We start from the raw sequence: 23,878 nt of genomic DNA, 5'->3' as shown, positions 1-23,878 counted from the left end.
TGTCTTTCTGTCCTCCTTCTAAATTTGCTTCCACCTCTCTTGCATTCAGCTTCGACTACAAATGTTTCCTATTTCATGCTTTTTTGTAAAGTAAACTCTTGTCTGCATCAGCTTCCACTTCTCCTTGAACACAGATGTCAGTATTCAGATGACATAGCTTACCTACTCAGGCCAAATACCTCTGTGTAATATGGTGCTAGTCCATTCAGAGTAAAAAAAAAAGCTACCTAACCTGGATCCGAAAAATGCTATTTACCTATTGCACCCGTTAACTGATGAATGATACAGGACATCTTAAAACATAGCTCTAGCATGAGGTTGAGCATCTATTTTCTTGGGAAGTTTAAAAGAAAGGATGAAGACCCAAACTACCAGCAGGCCGAAATAGCTCAGTTGGGAGAGCGTTAGACTGAAGATCTAAAGGTCCCTGGTTCAATCCCGGGTTTCGGCACAATTTCAACTTCTGCTTTTCATGTCACAAAAGCTGTTTGTGTTGTTGATCAGATTGATAAAAGGTTTTGATAAAGAAGAGCGTTGATTTAACTCCAATCAATTCAACATATTATTTACTTTCTGTCTTCCTTTCAAACTTGCTTCCACCTCTCTTGTATTCAACTATGCCTCATTTATTTGCAACTTCTTGCTTTATTTTAAAGTAAAGCTTTGCCTGCATCAGCCTCCAATTCCCCTTATACAAAACTGTCAGTAGTCAGATGACATAGCTTGTACACCCTGGCCATATAGGTCTGTGTTTCAGAGTATAAGTCAATTCAGAGTTTAGAAAAAAAAATTCTACCTACATTGTCCCCTAAAAAGGATATTCACTCATCAGACCAAGTTACCTGCTGAATGATACTGGACACTTTAACACATAACTATAAACGAAAATAGAATGACCAGGTTCTGTATGTATCGTCTACAATTATTAATAATACATCAGGAGGCCACAGGGACTTGTTGGCTGAAATATCTCAGTTGGGAGATCGTTAGACTGAAGAGCTTAAGGTACCTGATTCAATCCTGACTTTCAGCACAGTGCGAGGGGATCCTACATTGTTGCAAAATATTTCTTGAAATCAGCTCTAGTTTTTTTTTCTTTATTTCTCAAAATATTTTATCAACTGATCAACAACATGATAACTTCAACAAAAAGTTGTCTTTCTGTCCTCCTTCTAAACTTGCTTCCACCTCTCTTGCCATCAGCTTTGATGACGAATTTATCCCATTTTATACTTTTTTCAAAGTAAACTCTTGTCTGCATCAGCTTTCACTTCTCCTTGAACAAAGTTGTCAGTATTGAGATGACATAGCTTACCTACTCAGGCGACATACGTCTGTGTAATACAGTGCTGGTCCACTTAGAGTTTTAAAAGAAAAACGACCTAACATTTATCCCAAAAACGCTACTCACCCATTTCACCAGTTAGCTGCTGAACAATGCAGGACACATTAAAACACAGCTCTAACCTCAGATTGAAAATCCAGGTTCTGCATCTCTGTTCTGGGATTGTTCAAAAAAAGAGGCTGAATGCTATAGCTGCTGGCACGCCGAAATAGCTCAGTTGGGAGAGCGTTAGACTAAAGATCTAAAGGTCCCTGGTTCGATCCTGGGTTTCGGCACGTTTTGAACTTCTGCTTTGCATGCCACAAAGACTATTTTGAGTCAACTCATATTGACTTTGTTTATAATGATCAAAACATTTTATCAAGATAATCGACAATACAATTAATTCAACATATTATTTACTTTCTGTCTTTCTTTCAAACTTGCTTCCACCTCTCTTGTATTCAACTTTGCCTCCTTTATTTCCCAATTCTTCCTTTAATTGAAAGTAAAGCTTTGCCTGCATCAGCCTCCAGTTCCCCTTATACAAAACTGTTAGTAGTCAGATGACCTAGCTTGCCGACCCTCGCCATATAGGTCTGTGTTTCTGAGTATAAGTCCATTCATAGTTTACAAACATCATCTAACTAACTTGGCTCCTAAAAAGGAAATTCACCCATCAGACCAATTTAGCTACTGAATAATACTGGACAATTTAACACATAACTGCACATGCAGATAGAGTGACCAGGTTCTGCATTTTTCTTTAACAATTATAAAAAATACAACAGAAAGCCAAAATTACCAGCTGGATGAAATAGCTCAGTTGGGAGAGCAGTAGACTGAAGATCTAAAGGTCCCTGGTTCAATCCCGGGTTTAGGCACATTTTGAACTTCTGCTTTGCATGCCACAAATGCTATTTGGAGTCAACTCATATTGACGTTGTTTATAATGATCAAAACCTTTTATCAAGCTGATCGATAAGACAACCATTTCAACATATTTTTTACATTCTGTCTTTCTGTCAAACTTGCTTCCACCTCTCTTGTATTCAACTTTACCTGCTTTATTTGCCAATTCTTCCTTTAATTGAAAGTAAAGCTTTGCCTACATCAGCCTCGAGTTCCCCTTATACAAAACTGTTAGTAGTCAGATGACCTAGTTTGCCTACCCTCGCCATATAGGTCTGTGTGTCTGAGTATAAGTCCATTCATAGTTTACAAACATCTTCTAACTAACTTGGCTCCTAAAAAGGAAATTCACCCATCAGAGCAATTTAGCTGCTGAATAATATTGGACAATTTAACACATACCTGCACATGCAGATAGAATGACCAGGGTCTGCATTTATCTTTAACAATTATCAAAAATACAACAGAAAGCCAAAATGGCCAGCTGGATGAAATAGCTCAGTTGGGAGAGTGTTAGATTGAAAATCTAAAAGTCCCTTGTTCAATGCTGGGTTTTGGAAAAGTCTGAGAGGTTTCTTGCTTCTCACAAAATATTTCTTGGTATCAGCTCAAGTTTTTCTTTCTTTATTTATCAAAATATTTGATCAACTGATCGACAACATGATCAATTCAACATAGAATTGTCTTTCTGTCCTCCTTCTAAATTTGCTTCCACCTCTCTTGCATTCAGCTTCGACTACAAATGTTTCCTATTTCATGCTTTTTTGTAAAGTAAACTCTTGTCTGCATCAGCTTCCACTTCTCCTTGAACACAGATTTCAGTATTCAGATGACATAGCTTACCTACTCAGGCCAAATACCTCTGTGTAATATGGTGCTAGTCCATTCAGAGTAAAAAAAAAAGCTACCTAACCTGGATCCGAAAAATGCTATTTACCTATTGCACCTGTTAACTGATGAATGATACAGGACATCTTAAAACATAGCTCTAGCATGAGGATGAGCATCTATTTTCTTGGGAAGTTTAAAAGAAAGGATGAAGACCCAAACTACCAGCAGGCCGAAATAGCTCAGTTGGGAGAGCGTTAGACTGAAGATCTAAAGGTCCCTGGTTCAATCCCGGGTTTCGGCACAATTTCAACTTCTGCTTTTCATGTCACAAAAGCTGTTTGGAGTTAAATCAACGCTCTTCTTTATCAAAACCTTTTATCAATCTGATCAACAACACAATCAATTCAACATATTATTTACTTTCTGTCTTCCTTTCAAACTTGCTTCCACCTCTCTTGTATTCAACTATGCCTCATTTATTTGAAACTTCTTGCTTTATTTTAAAGTAAAGCTTTGCCTGCATCAGCCTCCAATTCCCCTTATACAAAACTGTCAGTAGTCAGATGACATAGCTTGTACACCCTGGCCATATAGGTCTGTGTTTCAGAGTATAAGTCAATTCAGAGTTTAGAAAAAAAAATTCTACCTACATTGTCCCCTAAAAAGGATATTCACTCATCAGACCAAGTTACCTGCTGAATGATACTGGACACTTTAACACATAACTATAAACGAAAATAGAATAACCAGGTTCTGTATGTATCGTCTACAATTATTAATAATACATCAGGAGGCCACAGGGACTTGTTGGCTGAAATATCTCAGTTGGGAGATCGTTAGACTGAAGAGCTTAAGGTACCTGATTCAATCCTGACTTTCAGCACAGTGCGAGGGGATCCTATATTCTTGCAAAATATTTCTTGAAATCAGCTCTAGGTTTTTTTTTCTTTATTTCTCAAAATATTTTATCAACTGATCAACAACATGATAACTTCAACAAAAAGTTGTCTTTCTGTCCTCCTTCTAAACTTGCTTCCACCTCTCTTGCCATCAGCTTTGATGACGAATTTATCCCATTTTATACTTTTTTCAAAGCAAACTCTTGTCTGCATCAGCTTTCACTTCTCCTTGAACAAAGTTGTCAGTATTGAGATGACATAGCTTACCTACTCAGGCGACATACGTCTGTGTAATACAGTGCTGGTCCACTTAGAGTTTTAAAAGAAAAACGACCTAACATTTATCCCAAAAACGCTACTCACCCATTTCACCAGTTAGCTGCTGAACAATGCAGGACACATTAAAACACAGCTCTAACCTCAGATTGAAAATCCAGGTTCTGCATCTCTGTTCTGGGATTGTTCAAAAAAAGAGGCTGAATACTATAGCTGCTGGCAGGCTGAAATAGCTCAGTTGGGAGAGCGTTAGACTGAAGATCTAAAGGTCCCTGGTTCGATCCCGGGTTTCGGCACATTTTGAACTTCTGCTTTGCATGCCACAAAGACTATTTTGAGTCAACTCATATTGACTTTGTTTATAATGATCAAAACCTTTTATCAAGATAATCGACAATACAATTAATTCAACATATTATTTACTTTCTGTCTTTCTTTCAAACTTGCTTCCACCTCTCTTGTATTCAACTTTGCCTCCTTTATTTCCCAATTCTTCCTTTAATTGAAAGTAAAGCTTTGCCTGCATCAGCCTCCAGTTCCCCTTATACAAAACTGTTAGTAGTCAGATGACCTAGCTTGCCGACCCTCGCCATATAGGTCTGTGTTTCTGAGTATAAGTCCATTCATAGTTTACAAACATCATCTAACTAACTTGGCTCCTAAAAAGGAAATTCACCCATCAGACCAATTTAGCTACTGAATAATACTGGACAATTTAACACATAACTGCACATGCAGATAGAGTGACCAGGTTCTGCATTTATCTTTAACAATTATAAAAAATACAACAGAAAGCCAAAATTGCCAGCTGGATGAAATAGCTCAGTTGGGAGAGCAGTAGACTGAAGATTTAAAGGTCCCTGGTTCAATCCCGGGTTTAGGCACATTTTGAACTTCTGCTTTGCATGCCACAAATGCTATTTGGAGTCAACTCATATTGACGTTGTTTATAATGATCAAAACCTTTTATCAAGCTGATCGATAAGACAACCATTTCAACATATTTTTTACATTCTGTCTTTCTGTCAAACTTGCTTCCACCTCTCTTGTATTCAACTTTACCTGCTTTATTTGCCAATTCTTCCTTTAATTGAAAGTAAAGCTTTGCCTGCATCAGCCTCGAGTTCCCCTTATACAAAACTGTTAGTAGTCAGATGACCTAGTTTGCCTACCCTCGCCATATAGGTCTGTGTCTCTGAGTATAAGTCCATTCATAGTTTACAAACATCTTCTAACTAACTTGGCTCCTAAAAAGGAAATTCACCCATCAGACCAATTTAGCTGCTGAATAATATTGGACAATTTAACACATAACTGCACATGCAGATAGAATGACCAGGGTCTGCATTTATCTTTAACAATTATCAAAAATACAACAGAAAGCCAAAATGGCCAGCTGGATGAAATAGCTCAGTTGGGAGAGTGTTAGATTGAAAATCTAAAAGTCCCTTGTTCAATGCTGGGTTTCGGAAAAGTCTGAGAGGTTTCTTGCTTCTCACAAAATATTTCTTGGTATCAGCTCAAGTTTTTCTTTCTTTATTTATCAAAATATTTGATCAACTGATCGACAACATGATCAATTCAACATAGAATTGTCTTTCTGTCCTCCTTCTAAATTTGCTTCCACCTCTCTTGCATTCAGCTTCGACTACAAATGTTTCCTATTTCATGCTTTTTTGTAAAGTAAACTCTTGTCTGCATCAGCTTCCACTTCTCCTTGAACACAGATGTCAGTATTCAGATGACATAGCTTACCTACTCAGGCCAAATACCTCTGTGTAATATGGTGCTAGTCCATTCAGAGTAAAAAAAAAAGCTACCTAACCTGGATCCGAAAAATGCTATTTACCTATTGCACCCGTTAACTGATGAATGATACAGGACATCCTAAAACATAGCTCTAGCATGAGGTTGAGCATCTATTTTCTTGGGAAGTTTAAAAGAAAGGATGAAGACCAAAACTACCAGCAGGCCGAAATAGCTCAGTTGGGAGAGCGTTAGACTGAAGATCTAAAGGTCCCTGGTTCAATCCCGGGTTTCGGCACAATTTCAACTTCTGCTTTTCATGTCACAAAAGCTGTTTGTGTTGTTGATCAGATTGATAAAAGGTTTTGATAAAGAAGAGCGTTGATTTAACTCCAATCAATTCAACATATTATTTACTTTCTGTCTTCCTTTCAAACTTGCTTCCACCTCTCTTGTATTCAACTATGCCTCATTTATTTGCAACTTCTTGCTTTATTTTAAAGTAAAGCTTTGCCTGCATCAGCCTCCAATTCCCCTTATACAAAACTGTCAGTAGTCAGATGACATAGCTTGTACACCCTGGCCATATAGGTCTGTGTTTCAGAGTATAAGTCAATTCAGAGTTTAGAAAAAAAAATTCTACCTACATTGTCCCCTAAAAAGGATATTCACTCATCAGACCAAGTTACCTGCTGAATGATACTGGACACTTTAACACATAACTATAAACGAAAATAGAATGACCAGGTTCTGTATGTATCGTCTACAATTATTAATAATACATCAGGAGGCCACAGGGACTTGTTGGCTGAAATATCTCAGTTGGGAGATCGTTAGACTGAAGAGCTTAAGGTACCTGATTCAATCCTGACTTTCAGCACAGTGCGAGGGGATCCTACATTGTTGCAAAATATTTCTTGAAATCAGCTCTAGTTTTTTTTTCTTTATTTCTCAAAATATTTTATCAACTGATCAACAACATGATAACTTCAACAAAAAGTTGTCTTTCTGTCCTCCTTCTAAACTTGCTTCCACCTCTCTTGCCATCAGCTTTGATGACGAATTTATCCCATTTTATACTTTTTTCAAAGTAAACTCTTGTCTGCATCAGCTTTCACTTCTCGTTGAACAAAGTTGTCAGTATTGAGATGACATAGCTTACCTACTCAGGCGACATTCGTCTGTGTAATACAGTGCTGGTCCACTTAGAGTTTTAAAAGAAAAACGACCTAACATTTATCCCAAAAACGCTACTCACCCATTTCACCAGTTAGCTGCTGAACAATGCAGGACACATTAAAACACAGCTCTAACCTCAGATTGAAAATCCAGGTTCTGCATCTCTGTTCTGGGATTGTTCAAAAAAAGAGGCTGAATGCTATAGCTGCTGGCAGGCTGAAATAGCTCAGTTGGGAGAGCGTTAGACTAAAGATCTAAAGGTCCCTGGTTCGATCCTGGGTTTCGGCACGTTTTGAACTTCTGCTTTGCATGCCACAAAGACTATTTTGAGTCAACTCATATTGACTTTGTTTATAATGATCAAAACATTTTATCAAGATAATCGACAATACAATTAATTCAACATATTATTTACTTTCTGTCTTTCTTTCAAACTTGCTTCCACCTCTCTTGTATTCAACTTTGCCTCCTTTATTTCCCAATTCTTCCTTTAATTGAAAGTAAAGCTTTGCCTGCATCAGCCTCCAGTTCCCCTTATACAAAACTGTTAGTAGTCAGATGACCTAGCTTGCCGACCCTCGCCATATAGGTCTGTGTTTCTGAGTATAAGTCCATTCATAGTTTACAAACATCATCTAACTAACTTGGCTCCTAAAAAGGAAATTCACCCATCAGACCAATTTAGCTACTGAATAATACTGGACAACTTAACACATAACTGCACATGCAGATAGAGTGACCTGGTTCTGCATTTTTCTTTAACAATTATAAAAAATACAACAGAAAGCCAAAATTGCCAGCTGGATGAAATAGCTCAGTTGGGAGAGCAGTAGACTGAAGATCTAAAGGTCCCTGGTTCAATCCCGGGTTAAGGCACATTTTGAACTTCTGCTTTGCATGCCACAAATGCTATTTGGAGTCAACTCATATTGACGTTGTTTATAATGATCAAAACCTTTTATCAAGCTGATCGATGAGACAACCATTTCAACATATTTTTTACATTCTGTCTTTCTGTCAAACTTGCTTCCACCTCTCTTGTATTCAACTTTACCTGCTTTATTTGCCAATTCTTCCTTTAATTGAAAGTAAAGCTTTGCCTACATCAGCCTCGAGTTCCCCTTATACAAAACTGTTAGTAGTCAGATGACCTAGTTTGCCTACCCTCGCCATATAGGTCTGTGTGTCTGAGTATAAGTCCATTCATAGTTTACAAACATCTTCTAACTAACTTGGCTCCTAAAAAGGAAATTCACCCATCAGAGCAATTTAGCTGCTGAATAATATTGGACAATTTAACACATACCTGCACATGCAGATAGAATGACCAGGGTCTGCATTTATCTTTAACAATTATCAAAAATACAACAGAAAGCCAAAATGGCCAGCTGGATGAAATAGCTCAGTTGGGAGAGTGTTAGATTGAAAATCTAAAAGTCCCTTGTTCAATGCTGGGTTTTGGAAAAGTCTGAGAGGTTTCTTGCTTCTCACAAAATATTTCTTGGTATCAGCTCAAGTTTTTCTTTCTTTATTTATCAAAATATTTGATCAACTGATCGACAACATGATCAATTCAACATAGAATTGTCTTTCTGTCCTCCTTCTAAATTTGCTTCCACCTCTCTTGCATTCAGCTTCGACTACAAATGTTTCCTATTTCATGCTTTTTTGTAAAGTAAACTCTTGTCTGCATCAGCTTCCACTTCTCCTTGAACACAGATTTCAGTATTCAGATGACATAGCTTACCTACTCAGGCCAAATACCTCTGTGTAATATGGTGCTAGTCCATTCAGAGTAAAAAAAAAAGCTACCTAACCTGGATCCGAAAAATGCTATTTACCTATTGCACCTGTTAACTGATGAATGATACAGGACATCTTAAAACATAGCTCTAGCATGAGGATGAGCATCTATTTTCTTGGGAAGTTTAAAAGAAAGGATGAAGACCCAAACTACCAGCAGGCCGAAATAGCTCAGTTGGGAGAGCGTTAGACTGAAGATCTAAAGGTCCCTGGTTCAATCCCGGGTTTCGGCACAATTTCAACTTCTGCTTTTCATGTCACAAAAGCTGTTTGGAGTTAAATCAACGCTCTTCTTTATCAAAACCTTTTATCAATCTGATCAACAACACAATCAATTCAACATATTATTTACTTTCTGTCTTCCTTTCAAACTTGCTTCCACCTCTCTTGTATTCAACTATGCCTCATTTATTTGAAACTTCTTGCTTTATTTTAAAGTAAAGCTTTGCCTGCATCAGCCTCCAATTCCCCTTATACAAAACTGTCAGTAGTCAGATGACATAGCTTGTACACCCTGGCCATATAGGTCTGTGTTTCAGAGTATAAGTCAATTCAGAGTTTAGAAAAAAAAATTCTACCTACATTGTCCCCTAAAAAGGATATTCACTCATCAGACCAAGTTACCTGCTGAATGATACTGGACACTTTAACACATAACTATAAACGAAAATAGAATAACCAGGTTCTGTATGTATCGTCTACAATTATTAATAATACATCAGGAGGCCACAGGGACTTGTTGGCTGAAATATCTCAGTTGGGAGATCGTTAGACTGAAGAGCTTAAGGTACCTGATTCAATCCTGACTTTCAGCACAGTGCGAGGGGATCCTATATTCTTGCAAAATATTTCTTGAAATCAGCTCTAGGTTTTTTTTTCTTTATTTCTCAAAATATTTTATCAACTGATCAACAACATGATAACTTCAACAAAAAGTTGTCTTTCTGTCCTCCTTCTAAACTTGCTTCCACCTCTCTTGCCATCAGCTTTGATGACGAATTTATCCCATTTTATACTTTTTTCAAAGCAAACTCTTGTCTGCATCAGCTTTCACTTCTCCTTGAACAAAGTTGTCAGTATTGAGATGACATAGCTTACCTACTCAGGCGACATACGTCTGTGTAATACAGTGCTGGTCCACTTAGAGTTTTAAAAGAAAAACGACCTAACATTTATCCCAAAAACGCTACTCACCCATTTCACCAGTTAGCTGCTGAACAATGCAGGACACATTAAAACACAGCTCTAACCTCAGATTGAAAATCCAGGTTCTGCATCTCTGTTCTGGGATTGTTCAAAAAAAGAGGCTGAATACTATAGCTGCTGGCAGGCTGAAATAGCTCAGTTGGGAGAGCGTTAGACTGAAGATCTAAAGGTCCCTGGTTCGATCCCGGGTTTCGGCACATTTTGAACTTCTGCTTTGCATGCCACAAAGACTATTTTGAGTCAACTCATATTGACTTTGTTTATAATGATCAAAACCTTTTATCAAGATAATCGACAATACAATTAATTCAACATATTATTTACTTTCTGTCTTTCTTTCAAACTTGCTTCCACCTCTCTTGTATTCAACTTTGCCTCCTTTATTTCCCAATTCTTCCTTTAATTGAAAGTAAAGCTTTGCCTGCATCAGCCTCCAGTTCCCCTTATACAAAACTGTTAGTAGTCAGATGACCTAGCTTGCCGACCCTCGCCATATAGGTCTGTGTTTCTGAGTATAAGTCCATTCATAGTTTACAAACATCATCTAACTAACTTGGCTCCTAAAAAGGAAATTCACCCATCAGACCAATTTAGCTACTGAATAATACTGGACAATTTAACACATAACTGCACATGCAGATAGAGTGACCAGGTTCTGCATTTATCTTTAACAATTATAAAAAATACAACAGAAAGCCAAAATTGCCAGCTGGATGAAATAGCTCAGTTGGGAGAGCAGTAGACTGAAGATTTAAAGGTCCCTGGTTCAATCCCGGGTTTAGGCACATTTTGAACTTCTGCTTTGCATGCCACAAATGCTATTTGGAGTCAACTCATATTGACGTTGTTTATAATGATCAAAACCTTTTATCAAGCTGATCGATAAGACAACCATTTCAACATATTTTTTACATTCTGTCTTTCTGTCAAACTTGCTTCCACCTCTCTTGTATTCAACTTTACCTGCTTTATTTGCCAATTCTTCCTTTAATTGAAAGTAAAGCTTTGCCTGCATCAGCCTCGAGTTCCCCTTATACAAAACTGTTAGTAGTCAGATGACCTAGTTTGCCTACCCTCGCCATATAGGTCTGTGTCTCTGAGTATAAGTCCATTCATAGTTTACAAACATCTTCTAACTAACTTGGCTCCTAAAAAGGAAATTCACCCATCAGACCAATTTAGCTGCTGAATAATATTGGACAATTTAACACATAACTGCACATGCAGATAGAATGACCAGGGTCTGCATTTATCTTTAACAATTATCAAAAATACAACAGAAAGCCAAAATGGCCAGCTGGATGAAATAGCTCAGTTGGGAGAGTGTTAGATTGAAAATCTAAAAGTCCCTTGTTCAATGCTGGGTTTCGGAAAAGTCTGAGAGGTTTCTTGCTTCTCACAAAATATTTCTTGGTATCAGCTCAAGTTTTTCTTTCTTTATTTATCAAAATATTTGATCAACTGATCGACAACATGATCAATTCAACATAGAATTGTCTTTCTGTCCTCCTTCTAAATTTGCTTCCACCTCTCTTGCATTCAGCTTCGACTACAAATGTTTCCTATTTCATGCTTTTTTGTAAAGTAAACTCTTGTCTGCATCAGCTTCCACTTCTCCTTGAACACAGATGTCAGTATTCAGATGACATAGCTTACCTACTCAGGCCAAATACCTCTGTGTAATATGGTGCTAGTCCATTCAGAGTAAAAAAAAAAGCTACCTAACCTGGATCCGAAAAATGCTATTTACCTATTGCACCCGTTAACTGATGAATGATACAGGACATCCTAAAACATAGCTCTAGCATGAGGTTGAGCATCTATTTTCTTGGGAAGTTTAAAAGAAAGGATGAAGACCAAAACTACCAGCAGGCCGAAATAGCTCAGTTGGGAGAGCGTTAGACTGAAGATCTAAAGGTCCCTGGTTCAATCCCGGGTTTCGGCACAATTTCAACTTCTGCTTTTCATGTCACAAAAGCTGTTTGTGTTGTTGATCAGATTGATAAAAGGTTTTGATAAAGAAGAGCGTTGATTTAACTCCAATCAATTCAACATATTATTTACTTTCTGTCTTCCTTTCAAACTTGCTTCCACCTCTCTTGTATTCAACTATGCCTCATTTATTTGCAACTTCTTGCTTTATTTTAAAGTAAAGCTTTGCCTGCATCAGCCTCCAATTCCCCTTATACAAAACTGTCAGTAGTCAGATGACATAGCTTGTACACCCTGGCCATATAGGTCTGTGTTTCAGAGTATAAGTCAATTCAGAGTTTAGAAAAAAAAATTCTACCTACATTGTCCCCTAAAAAGGATATTCACTCATCAGACCAAGTTACCTGCTGAATGATACTGGACACTTTAACACATAACTATAAACGAAAATAGAATGACCAGGTTCTGTATGTATCGTCTACAATTATTAATAATACATCAGGAGGCCACAGGGACTTGTTGGCTGAAATATCTCAGTTGGGAGATCGTTAGACTGAAGAGCTTAAGGTACCTGATTCAATCCTGACTTTCAGCACAGTGCGAGGGGATCCTACATTGTTGCAAAATATTTCTTGAAATCAGCTCTAGTTTTTTTTTCTTTATTTCTCAAAATATTTTATCAACTGATCAACAACATGATAACTTCAACAAAAAGTTGTCTTTCTGTCCTCCTTCTAAACTTGCTTCCACCTCTCTTGCCATCAGCTTTGATGACGAATTTATCCCATTTTATACTTTTTTCAAAGTAAACTCTTGTCTGCATCAGCTTTCACTTCTCGTTGAACAAAGTTGTCAGTATTGAGATGACATAGCTTACCTACTCAGGCGACATACGTCTGTGTAATACAGTGCTGGTCCACTTAGAGTTTTAAAAGAAAAACGACCTAACATTTATCCCAAAAACGCTACTCACCCATTTCACCAGTTAGCTGCTGAACAATGCAGGACACATTAAAACACAGCTCTAACCTCAGATTGAAAATCCAGGTTCTGCATCTCTGTTCTGGGATTGTTCAAAAAAAGAGGCTGAATGCTATAGCTGCTGGCAGGCTGAAATAGCTCAGTTGGGAGAGCGTTAGACTAAAGATCTAAAGGTCCCTGGTTCGATCCTGGGTTTCGGCACGTTTTGAACTTCTGCTTTGCATGCCACAAAGACTATTTTGAGTCAACTCATATTGACTTTGTTTATAATGATCAAAACATTTTATCAAGATAATCGACAATACAATTAATTCAACATATTATTTACTTTCTGTCTTTCTTTCAAACTTGCTTCCACCTCTCTTGTATTCAACTTTGCCTCCTTTATTTCCCAATTCTTCCTTTAATTGAAAGTAAAGCTTTGCCTGCATCAGCCTCCAGTTCCCCTTATACAAAACTGTTAGTAGTCAGATGACCTAGCTTGCCGACCCTCGCCATATAGGTCTGTGTTTCTGAGTATAAGTCCATTCATAGTTTACAAACATCATCTAACTAACTTGGCTCCTAAAAAGGAAATTCACCCATCAGACCAATTTAGCTACTGAATAATACTGGACAACTTAACACATAACTGCACATGCAGATAGAGTGACCTGGTTCTGCATTTTTCTTTAACAATTATAAAAAATACAACAGAAAGCCAAAATTGCCAGCTGGATGAAATAGCTCAGTTGGGAGAGCAGTAGACTGAAGATCTAAAGGTCCCTGGTTCAATCCCGGGTTAAGGCACATTTTGAACTTCTGCTTTGCATGCCACAAATGCTATTTGGAGTCAACTCATATTGACGTTGTTTATAATGATCAAAACCTTTTATCAAGCTGATCGATGAGACAACCATTTCAACATATTTTTTACATTCTGTCTTTCTGTCAAACTTGCTTCCACCTCTCTTGTATTCAACTTTACCTGCTTTATTTGCCAATTCTTCCTTTAATTGAAAGTAAAGCTTTGCCTACATCAGCCTCGAGTTCCCCTTATACAAAACTGTTAGTAGTCAGATGACCTAGTTTGCCTACCCTCGCCATATAGGTCTGTGTGTCTGAGTATAAGTCCATTCATAGTTTACAAACATCTTCTAACTAACTTGGCTCCTAAAAAGGAAATTCACCCATCAGAGCAATTTAGCTGCTGAATAATATTGGACAATTTAACACATACCTGCACATGCAGATAGAATGACCAGGGTCTGCATTTATCTTTAACAATTATCAAAAATACAACAGAAAGCCAAAATGGCCAGCTGGATGAAATAGCTCAGTTGGGAGAGTGTTAGATTGAAAATCTAAAAGTCCCTTGTTCAATGCTGGGTTTTGGAAAAGTCTGAGAGGTTTCTTGCTTCTCACAAAATATTTCTTGGTATCAGCTCAAGTTTTTCTTTCTTTATTTATCAAAATATTTGATCAACTGATCGACAACATGATCAATTCAACATAGAATTGTCTTTCTGTCCTCCTTCTAAATTTGCTTCCACCTCTCTTGCATTCAGCTTCGACTACAAATGTTTCCTATTTCATGCTTTTTTGTAAAGTAAACTCTTGTCTGCATCAGCTTCCACTTCTCCTTGAACACAGATTTCAGTATTCAGATGACATAGCTTACCTACTCAGGCCAAATACCTCTGTGTAATATGGTGCTAGTCCATTCAGAGTAAAAAAAAAAGCTACCTAACCTGGATCCGAAAAATGCTATTTACCTATTGCACCTGTTAACTGATGAATGATACAGGACATCTTAAAACATAGCTCTAGCATGAGGATGAGCATCTATTTTCTTGGGAAGTTTAAAAGAAAGGATGAAGACCCAAACTACCAGCAGGCCGAAATAGCTCAGTTGGGAGAGCGTTAGACTGAAGATCTAAAGGTCCCTGGTTCAATCCCGGGTTTCGGCACAATTTCAACTTCTGCTTTTCATGTCACAAAAGCTGTTTGGAGTTAAATCAACGCTCTTCTTTATCAAAACCTTTTATCAATCTGATCAACAACACAATCAATTCAACATATTATTTACTTTCTGTCTTCCTTTCAAACTTGCTTCCACCTCTCTTGTATTCAACTATGCCTCATTTATTTGAAACTTCTTGCTTTATTTTAAAGTAAAGCTTTGCCTGCATCAGCCTCCAATTCCCCTTATACAAAACTGTCAGTAGTCAGATGACATAGCTTGTACACCCTGGCCATATAGGTCTGTGTTTCAGAGTATAAGTCAATTCAGAGTTTAGAAAAAAAAATTCTACCTACATTGTCCCCTAAAAAGGATATTCACTCATCAGACCAAGTTACCTGCTGAATGATACTGGACACTTTAACACATAACTATAAACGAAAATAGAATAACCAGGTTCTGTATGTATCGTCTACAATTATTAATAATACATCAGGAGGCCACAGGGACTTGTTGGCTGAAATATCTCAGTTGGGAGATCGTTAGACTGAAGAGCTTAAGGTACCTGATTCAATCCTGACTTTCAGCACAGTGCGAGGGGATCCTACATTCTTGCAAAATATTTCTTGAAATCAGCTCTAGGTTTTTTTTTCTTTATTTCTCAAAATATTTTATCAACTGATCAACAACATGATAACTTCAACAAAAAGTTGTCTTTCTGTCCTCCTTCTAAACTTGCTTCCACCTCTCTTGCCATCAGCTTTGATGACGAATTTATCCCATTTTATACTTTTTTCAAAGCAAACTCTTGTCTGCATCAGCTTTCACTTCTCCTTGAACAAAGTTGTCAGTATTGAGATGACATAGCTTACCTACTCAGGCGACATACGTCTGTGTAATACAGTGCTGGTCCACTTAGAGTTTTAAAAGAAAAACGACCTAACATTTATCCCAAAAACGCTACTCACCCATTTCACCAGTTAGCTGCTGAACAATGCAGGACACATTAAAACACAGCTCTAACCTCAGATTGAAAATCCAGGTTCTGCATCTCTGTTCTGGGATTGTTCAAAAAAAGAGGCTGAATACTATAGCTGCTGGCAGGCTGAAATAGCTCAGTTGGGAGAGCGTTAGACTGAAGATCTAAAGGTCCCTGGTTCGATCCCGGGTTTCGGCACATTTTGAACTTCTGCTTTGCATGCCACAAAGACTATTTTGAGTCAACTCATATTGACTTTGTTTATAATGATCAAAACCTTTTATCAAGATAATCGACAATACAATTAATTCAACATATTATTTACTTTCTGTCTTTCTTTCAAACTTGCTTCCACCTCTCTTGTATTCAACTTTGCCTCCTTTATTTCCCAATTCTTCCTTTAATTGAAAGTAAAGCTTTGCCTGCATCAGCCTCCAGTTCCCCTTATACAAAACTGTTAGTAGTCAGATGACCTAGCTTGCCGACCCTCGCCATATAGGTCTGTGTTTCTGAGTATAAGTCCATTCATAGTTTACAAACATCATCTAACTAACTTGGCTCCTAAAAAGGAAATTCACCCATCAGACCAATTTAGCTACTGAATAATACTGGACAATTTAACACATAACTGCACATGCAGATAGAGTGACCAGGTTCTGCATTTATCTTTAACAATTATAAAAAATACAACAGAAAGCCAAAATTGCCAGCTGGATGAAATAGCTCAGTTGGGAGAGCAGTAGACTGAAGATTTAAAGGTCCCTGGTTCAATCCCGGGTTTAGGCACATTTTGAACTTCTGCTTTGCATGCCACAAATGCTATTTGGAGTCAACTCATATTGACGTTGTTTATAATGATCAAAACCTTTTATCAAGCTGATCGATAAGACAACCATTTCAACATATTTTTTACATTCTGTCTTTCTGTCAAACTTGCTTCCACCTCTCTTGTATTCAACTTTACCTGCTTTATTTGCCAATTCTTCCTTTAATTGAAAGTAAAGCTTTGCCTGCATCAGCCTCGAGTTCCCCTTATACAAAACTGTTAGTAGTCAGATGACCTAGTTTGCCTACCCTCGCCATATAGGTCTGTGTGTCTGAGTATAAGTCCATTCATAGTTTACAAACATCTTCTAAGTAACTTGGCTCCTAAAAAGGAAATTCACCCATCAGACCAATTTAGCTGCTGAATAATATTGGACAATTTAACACATAACTGCACATGCAGATAGAATGACCAGGGTCTGCATTTATCTTTAACAATTATCAAAAATACAACAGAAAGCCAAAATGGCCAGCTGGATGAAATAGCTCAGTTGGGAGAGTGTTAGATTGAAAATCTAAAAGTCCCTTGTTCAATGCTGGGTTTCGGAAAAGTCTGAGAGGTTTCTTGCTTCTCACAAAATATTTCTTGGTATCAGCTCAAGTTTTTCTTTCTTTATTTATCAAAATATTTGATCAACTGATCGACAACATGATCAATTCAACATAGAATTGTCTTTCTGTCCTCCTTCTAAATTTGCTTCCACCTCTCTTGCATTCAGCTTCGACTACAAATGTTTCCTATTTCATGCTTTTTTGTAAAGTAAACTCTTGTCTGCATCAGCTTCCACTTCTCCTTGAACACAGATTTCAGTATTCAGATGACATAGCTTACCTACTCAGGCCAAATACCTCTGTGTAATATGGTGCTAGTCCATTCAGAGTAAAAAACAAAAGCTACCTAACCTGGATCCGAAAAATGCTATTTACCTATTGCACCCGTTAACTGATGAATGATACAGGACATCTTAAAACATAGCTCTAGCATGAGGTTGAGCATCTATTTTCTTGGGAAGTTTAAAAGAAAGGATGAAGACCCAAACTACCAGCAGGCCGAAATAGCTCAGTTGGGAGAGCGTTAGACTGAAGATCTAAAGGTCCCTGGTTCAATCCCGGGTTTCGGCACAATTTCAACTTCTGCTTTTCATGTCACAAAAGCTGTTTGGAGTTAAATCAACGCTCTTCTTTATCAAAACCTTTTATCAATCTGATCAACAACACAATCAATTCAACATATTATTTACTTTCTGTCTTCCTTTCAAACTTGCTTCCACCTCTCTTGTATTCAACTATGCCTCATTTATTTGAAACTTCTTGCTTTATTTTAAAGTAAAGCTTTGCCTGCATCAGCCTCCAATTCCCCTTATACAAAACTGTCAGTAGTCAGATGACATAGCTTGTACACCCTGGCCATATAGGTCTGTGTTTCAGAGTATAAGTCAATTCAGAGTTTAGAAAAAAAAATTCTACCTACATTGTCCCCTAAAAAGGATATTCACTCATCAGACCAAGTTACCTGCTGAATGATACTGGACACTTTAACACATAATTATAAACGAAAATAGAATGACCAGGTTCTGTATGTATCGTCTACAATTATTAATAATACATCAGGAGGCCACAGGGACTTGTTGGCTGAAATATCTCAGTTGGGAGATCGTTAGACTGAAGAGCTTAAGGTACCTGATTCAATCCTGACTTTCAGCACAGTGCGAGGGGATCCTACATTCTTGCAAAATATTTCTTGAAATCAGCTCTAGGTTTTTTTTTCTTTATTTCTCAAAATATTTTATCAACTGATCAACAACATGATAACTTCAACAAAAAGTTGTCTTTCTGTCCTCCTTCTAAACTTGCTTCCACCTCTCTTGCCATCAGCTTTGATGACGAATTTATCCCATTTTATACTTTTTTCAAAGCAAACTCTTGTCTGCATCAGCTTTCACTTCTCCTTGAACAAAGTTGTCAGTATTGAGATGACATAGCTTACCTACTCAGGCGACATACGTCTGTGTAATACAGTGCTGGTCCACTTAGAGTTTTAAAAGAAAAACGACCTAACATTTATCCCAAAAACGCTACTCACCCATTTCACCAGTTAGCTGCTGAACAATGCAGGACACATTAAAACACAGCTCTAACCTCAGATTGAAAATCCAGGTTCTGCATCTCTGTTCTGGGATTGTTCAAAAAAAGAGGCTGAATACTATAGCTGCTGGCAGGCTGAAATAGCTCAGTTGGGAGAGCGTTAGACTGAAGATCTAAAGGTCCCTGGTTCGATCCCGGGTTTCGGCACATTTTGAACTTCTGCTTTGCATGCCACAAAGACTATTTTGAGTCAACTCATATTGACTTTGTTTATAATGATCAAAACCTTTTATCAAGATAATCGACAATACAATTAATTCAACATATTATTTACTTTCTGTCTTTCTTTCAAACTTGCTTCCACCTCTCTTGTATTCAACTTTGCCTCCTTTATTTCCCAATTCTTCCTTTAATTGAAAGTAAAGCTTTGCCTGCATCAGCCTCCAGTTCCCCTTATACAAAACTGTTAGTAGTCAGATGACCTAGCTTGCCGACCCTCGCCATATAGGTCTGTGTTTCTGAGTATAAGTCCATTCATAGTTTACAAACATCATCTAACTAACTTGGCTCCTAAAAAGGAAATTCACCCATCAGACCAATTTAGCTACTGAATAATACTGGACAATTTAACACATAACTGCACATGCAGATAGAGTGACCAGGTTCTGCATTTATCTTTAACAATTATAAAAAATACAACAGAAAGCCAAAATTGCCAGCTGGATGAAATAGCTCAGTTGGGAGAGCAGTAGACTGAAGATTTAAAGGTCCCTGGTTCAATCCCGGGTTTAGGCACATTTTGAACTTCTGCTTTGCATGCCACAAATGCTATTTGGAGTCAACTCATATTGACGTTGTTTATAATGATCAAAACCTTTTATCAAGCTGATCGATAAGACAACCATTTCAACATATTTTTTACATTCTGTCTTTCTGTCAAACTTGCTTCCACCTCTCTTGTATTCAACTTTACCTGCTTTATTTGCCAATTCTTCCTTTAATTGAAAGTAAAGCTTTGCCTGCATCAGCCTCGAGTTCCCCTTATACAAAACTGTTAGTAGTCAGATGACCTAGTTTGCCTACCCTCGCCATATAGGTCTGTGTGTCTGAGTATAAGTCCATTCATAGTTTACAAACATCTTCTAACTAACTTGGCTCCTAAAAAGGAAATTCACCCATCAGACCAATTTAGCTGCTGAATAATATTGGACAATTTAACACATAACTGCACATGCAGATAGAATGACCAGGGTCTGCATTTATCTTTAACAATTATCAAAAATACAACAGAAAGCCAAAATGGCCAGCTGGATGAAATAGCTCAGTTGGGAGAGTGTTAGATTGAAAATCTAAAAGTCCCTTGTTCAATGCTGGGTTTCGGAAAAGTCTGAGAGGTTTCTTGCTTCTCACAAAATATTTCTTGGTATCAGCTCAAGTTTTTCTTTCTTTATTTATCAAAATATTTGATCAACTGATCGACAACATGATCAATTCAACATAGAATTGTCTTTCTGTCCTCCTTCTAAATTTGCTTCCACCTCTCTTGCATTCAGCTTCGACTACAAATGTTTCCTATTTCATGCTTTTTTGTAAAGTAAACTCTTGTCTGCATCAGCTTCCACTTCTCCTTGAACACAGATTTCAGTATTCAGATGACATGGCTTACCTACTCAGGCCAAATACCTCTGTGTAATATGGTGCTAGTCCATTCAGAGTAAAAAACAAAAGCTACCTAACCTGGATCCGAAAAATGCTATTTACCTATTGCACCCGTTAACTGATGAATGATACAGGACATCTTAAAACATAGCTCTAGCATGAGGTTGAGCATCTATTTTCTTGGGAAGTTTAAAAGAAAGGATGAAGACCCAAACTACCAGCAGGCAGAAATAGCTCAGTTGGGAGAGCGTTAGACTGAAGATCTAAAGGTCCCTGGCTCAATCCCGGGTTTCGGCACAATTTCAACTTCTGCTTTTCATGTCACAAAAGCTGTTTGGAGTTAAATCAACGCTCTTCTTTATCAAAACCTTTTATCAATCTGATCAACAACACAATCAATTCAACATATTATTTACTTTCTGTCTTCCTTTCAAACTTGCTTCCACCTCTCTTGTATTCAACTATGCCTCATTTATTTGAAACTTCTTGCTTTATTTTAAAGTAAAGCTTTGCCTGCATCAGCCTCCAATTCCCCTTATACAAAACTGTCAGTAGTCAGATGACATAGCTTGTACACCCTGGCCATATAGGTCTGTGTTTCAGAGTATAAGTCAATTCAGAGTTTAGAAAAAAAAATTCTACCTACATTGTCCCCTAAAAAGGATATTCACTCATCAGACCAAGTTACCTGCTGAATGATACTGGACACTTTAACACATAACTATAAACGAAAATAGAATGACCAGGTTCTGTATGTATCGTCTACAATTATTAATAATACATCAGGAGGCCACAGGGACTTGTTGGCTGAAATATCTCAGTTGGGAGATCGTTAGACTGAAGAGCTTAAGGTACCTGATTCAATCCTGACTTTCAGCACAGTGCGAGGGGATCCTACATTCTTGCAAAATATTTCTTGAAATCAGCTCTAGGTTTTTTTTTCTTTATTTCTCAAAATATTTTATCAACTGATCAACAACATGATAACTTCAACAAAAAGTTGTCTTTCTGTCCTCCTTCTAAACTTGCTTCCACCTCTCTTGCCATCAGCTTTGATGACGAATTTATCCCATTTTATACTTTTTTCAAAGCAAACTCTTGTCTGCATCAGCTTTCACTTCTCCTTGAACAAAGTTGTCAGTATTGAGATGACATAGCTTACCTACTCAGGCGACATACGTCTGTGTAATACAGTGCTGGTCCACTTAGAGTTTTAAAAGAAAAACGACCTAACATTTATCCCAAAAACGCTACTCACCCATTTCACCAGTTAGCTGCTGAACAATGCAGGACACATTAAAACACAGCTCTAACCTCAGATTGAAAATCCAGGTTCTGCATCTCTGTTCTGGGATTGTTCAAAAAAAGAGGCTGAATACTATAGCTGCTGGCAGGCTGAAATAGCTCAGTTGGGAGAGCGTTAGACTGAAGATCTAAAGGTCCCTGGTTCGATCCCGGGTTTCGGCACATTTTGAACTTCTGCTTTGCATGCCACAAAGACTATTTTGAGTCAACTCATATTGACTTTGTTTATAATGATCAAAACCTTTTATCAAGATAATCGACAATACAATTAATTCAACATATTATTTACTTTCTGTCTTTCTTTCAAACTTGCTTCCACCTCTCTTGTATTCAACTTTGCCTCCTTTATTTCCCAATTCTTCCTTTAATTGAAAGTAAAGCTTTGCCTGCATCAGCCTCCAGTTCCCCTTATACAAAACTGTTAGTAGTCAGATGACCTAGCTTGCCGACCCTCGCCATATAGGTCTGTGTTTCTGAGTATAAGTCCATTCATAGTTTACAAACATCATCTAACTAACTTGGCTCCTAAAAAGGAAATTCACCCATCAGACCAATTTAGCTACTGAATAATACTGGACAATTTAACACATAACTGCACATGCAGATAGAGTGACCAGGTTCTGCATTTATCTTTAACAATTATAAAAAATACAACAGAAAGCCAAAATTGCCAGCTGGATGAAATAGCTCAGTTGGGAGAGCAGTAGACTGAAGATTTAAAGGTCCCTGGTTCAATCCCGGGTTTAGGCACATTTTGAACTTCTGCTTTGCATGCCACAAATGCTATTTGGAGTCAACTCATATTGACGTTGTTTATAATGATCAAAACCTTTTATCAAGCTGATCGATAAGACAACCATTTCAACATATTTTTTACATTCTGTCTTTCTGTCAAACTTGCTTCCACCTCTCTTGTATTCAACTTTACCTGCTTTATTTGCCAATTCTTCCTTTAATTGAAAGTAAAGCTTTGCCTGCATCAGCCTCGAGTTCCCCTTATACAAAACTGTTAGTAGTCAGATGACCTAGTTTGCCTACCCTCGCCATATAGGTCTGTGTGTCTGAGTATAAGTCCATTCATAGTTTACAAACATCTTCTAACTAACTTGGCTCCTAAAAAGGAAATTCACCCATCAGACCAATTTAGCTGCTGAATAATATTGGACAATTTAACACATAACTGCACATGCAGATAGAATGACCAGGGTCTGCATTTATCTTTAACAATTATCAAAAATACAAAAAATACAACAGAAAGCCAAAATGGCCAGCTGGATGAAATAGCTCAGTTGGGAGAGTGTTAGATTGAAAATCTAAAAGTCCCTTGTTCAATGCTGGGTTTCGGAAAAGTCTGAGAGGTTTCTTGCTTCTCACAAAATATTTCTTGGTATCAGCTCAAGTTTTTCTTTCTTTATTTATCAAAATATTTGATCAACTGATCGACAACATGATCAATTCAACATAGAATTGTCTTTCTGTCCTCCTTCTAAATTTGCTTCCACCTCTCTTGCATTCAGCTTCGACTACAAATGTTTCCTATTTCATGCTTTTTTGTAAAGTAAACTCTTGTCTGCATCAGCTTCCACTTCTCCTTGAACACAGATTTCAGTATTCAGATGACATAGCTTACCTACTCAGGCCAAATACCTCTGTGTAATATGGTGCTAGTCCATTCAGAGTAAAAAACAAAAGCTACCTAACCTGGATCCGAAAAATGCTATTTACCTATTGCACCCGTTAACTGATGAATGATACAGGACATCTTAAAACATAGCTCTAGCATGAGGTTGAGCATCTATTTTCTTGGGAAGTTTAAAAGAAAGGATGAAGACCCAAACTACCAGCAGGCAGAAATAGCTCAGTTGGGAGAGCGTTAGACTGAAGATCTAAAGGTCCCTGGCTCAATCCCGGGTTTCGGCACAATTTCAACTTCTGCTTTTCATGTCACAAAAGCTGTTTGGAGTTAAATCAACGCTCTTCTTTATCAAAACCTT

The 23,878-nt window shown here is 37.6% G+C and overlaps 15 non-coding genes across 15 annotated transcripts; all 15 read left to right on the top strand.

Annotated features, from left to right (window-relative positions):
• Positions 1 to 378: 378 nt before the first annotated feature.
• Positions 379 to 451, top strand: TRNAF-GAA (transfer RNA phenylalanine (anticodon GAA)). The gene has a single exon. It is a non-coding gene; the product is annotated as a tRNA-Phe (tRNA).
• A 1,096-nt stretch (positions 452 to 1,547) lies between these two features.
• TRNAF-AAA (transfer RNA phenylalanine (anticodon AAA)) lies at positions 1,548 to 1,620 on the top strand. The gene has a single exon. It is a non-coding gene; the product is annotated as a tRNA-Phe (tRNA).
• Positions 1,621 to 3,295: 1,675 nt separating this feature from the next.
• On the top strand, positions 3,296 to 3,368 carry TRNAF-GAA (transfer RNA phenylalanine (anticodon GAA)). The gene has a single exon. It is a non-coding gene; the product is annotated as a tRNA-Phe (tRNA).
• Positions 3,369 to 4,465: 1,097 nt separating this feature from the next.
• Positions 4,466 to 4,538, top strand: TRNAF-GAA (transfer RNA phenylalanine (anticodon GAA)). The gene has a single exon. It is a non-coding gene; the product is annotated as a tRNA-Phe (tRNA).
• Positions 4,539 to 6,213: 1,675 nt separating this feature from the next.
• On the top strand, positions 6,214 to 6,286 carry TRNAF-GAA (transfer RNA phenylalanine (anticodon GAA)). The gene has a single exon. It is a non-coding gene; the product is annotated as a tRNA-Phe (tRNA).
• A 1,096-nt stretch (positions 6,287 to 7,382) lies between these two features.
• On the top strand, positions 7,383 to 7,455 carry TRNAF-AAA (transfer RNA phenylalanine (anticodon AAA)). The gene has a single exon. It is a non-coding gene; the product is annotated as a tRNA-Phe (tRNA).
• Positions 7,456 to 9,130: 1,675 nt separating this feature from the next.
• TRNAF-GAA (transfer RNA phenylalanine (anticodon GAA)) lies at positions 9,131 to 9,203 on the top strand. Its single transcript has one exon. It is a non-coding gene; the product is annotated as a tRNA-Phe (tRNA).
• Positions 9,204 to 10,300: 1,097 nt separating this feature from the next.
• TRNAF-GAA (transfer RNA phenylalanine (anticodon GAA)) lies at positions 10,301 to 10,373 on the top strand. Its single transcript has one exon. It is a non-coding gene; the product is annotated as a tRNA-Phe (tRNA).
• Positions 10,374 to 12,048: 1,675 nt separating this feature from the next.
• On the top strand, positions 12,049 to 12,121 carry TRNAF-GAA (transfer RNA phenylalanine (anticodon GAA)). The gene has a single exon. It is a non-coding gene; the product is annotated as a tRNA-Phe (tRNA).
• A 1,096-nt stretch (positions 12,122 to 13,217) lies between these two features.
• TRNAF-AAA (transfer RNA phenylalanine (anticodon AAA)) lies at positions 13,218 to 13,290 on the top strand. The gene has a single exon. It is a non-coding gene; the product is annotated as a tRNA-Phe (tRNA).
• A 1,675-nt stretch (positions 13,291 to 14,965) lies between these two features.
• Positions 14,966 to 15,038, top strand: TRNAF-GAA (transfer RNA phenylalanine (anticodon GAA)). Its single transcript has one exon. It is a non-coding gene; the product is annotated as a tRNA-Phe (tRNA).
• Positions 15,039 to 16,135: 1,097 nt separating this feature from the next.
• Positions 16,136 to 16,208, top strand: TRNAF-GAA (transfer RNA phenylalanine (anticodon GAA)). The gene has a single exon. It is a non-coding gene; the product is annotated as a tRNA-Phe (tRNA).
• A 1,676-nt stretch (positions 16,209 to 17,884) lies between these two features.
• Positions 17,885 to 17,957, top strand: TRNAF-GAA (transfer RNA phenylalanine (anticodon GAA)). The gene has a single exon. It is a non-coding gene; the product is annotated as a tRNA-Phe (tRNA).
• Positions 17,958 to 19,054: 1,097 nt separating this feature from the next.
• TRNAF-GAA (transfer RNA phenylalanine (anticodon GAA)) lies at positions 19,055 to 19,127 on the top strand. The gene has a single exon. It is a non-coding gene; the product is annotated as a tRNA-Phe (tRNA).
• Positions 19,128 to 21,973: 2,846 nt separating this feature from the next.
• TRNAF-GAA (transfer RNA phenylalanine (anticodon GAA)) lies at positions 21,974 to 22,046 on the top strand. Its single transcript has one exon. It is a non-coding gene; the product is annotated as a tRNA-Phe (tRNA).
• The last annotated feature ends 1,832 nt before the right edge of the window (positions 22,047 to 23,878 follow it).

The sequence above is a fragment of the Triturus cristatus genome, chromosome 8 (assembly GCF_964204655.1).
Source record: "Triturus cristatus chromosome 8, aTriCri1.1, whole genome shotgun sequence".
Taxonomy (NCBI): Eukaryota; Metazoa; Chordata; class Amphibia; order Caudata; family Salamandridae; genus Triturus; species Triturus cristatus.
This window is presented reverse-complemented; position numbering and strand designations above follow the sequence as displayed.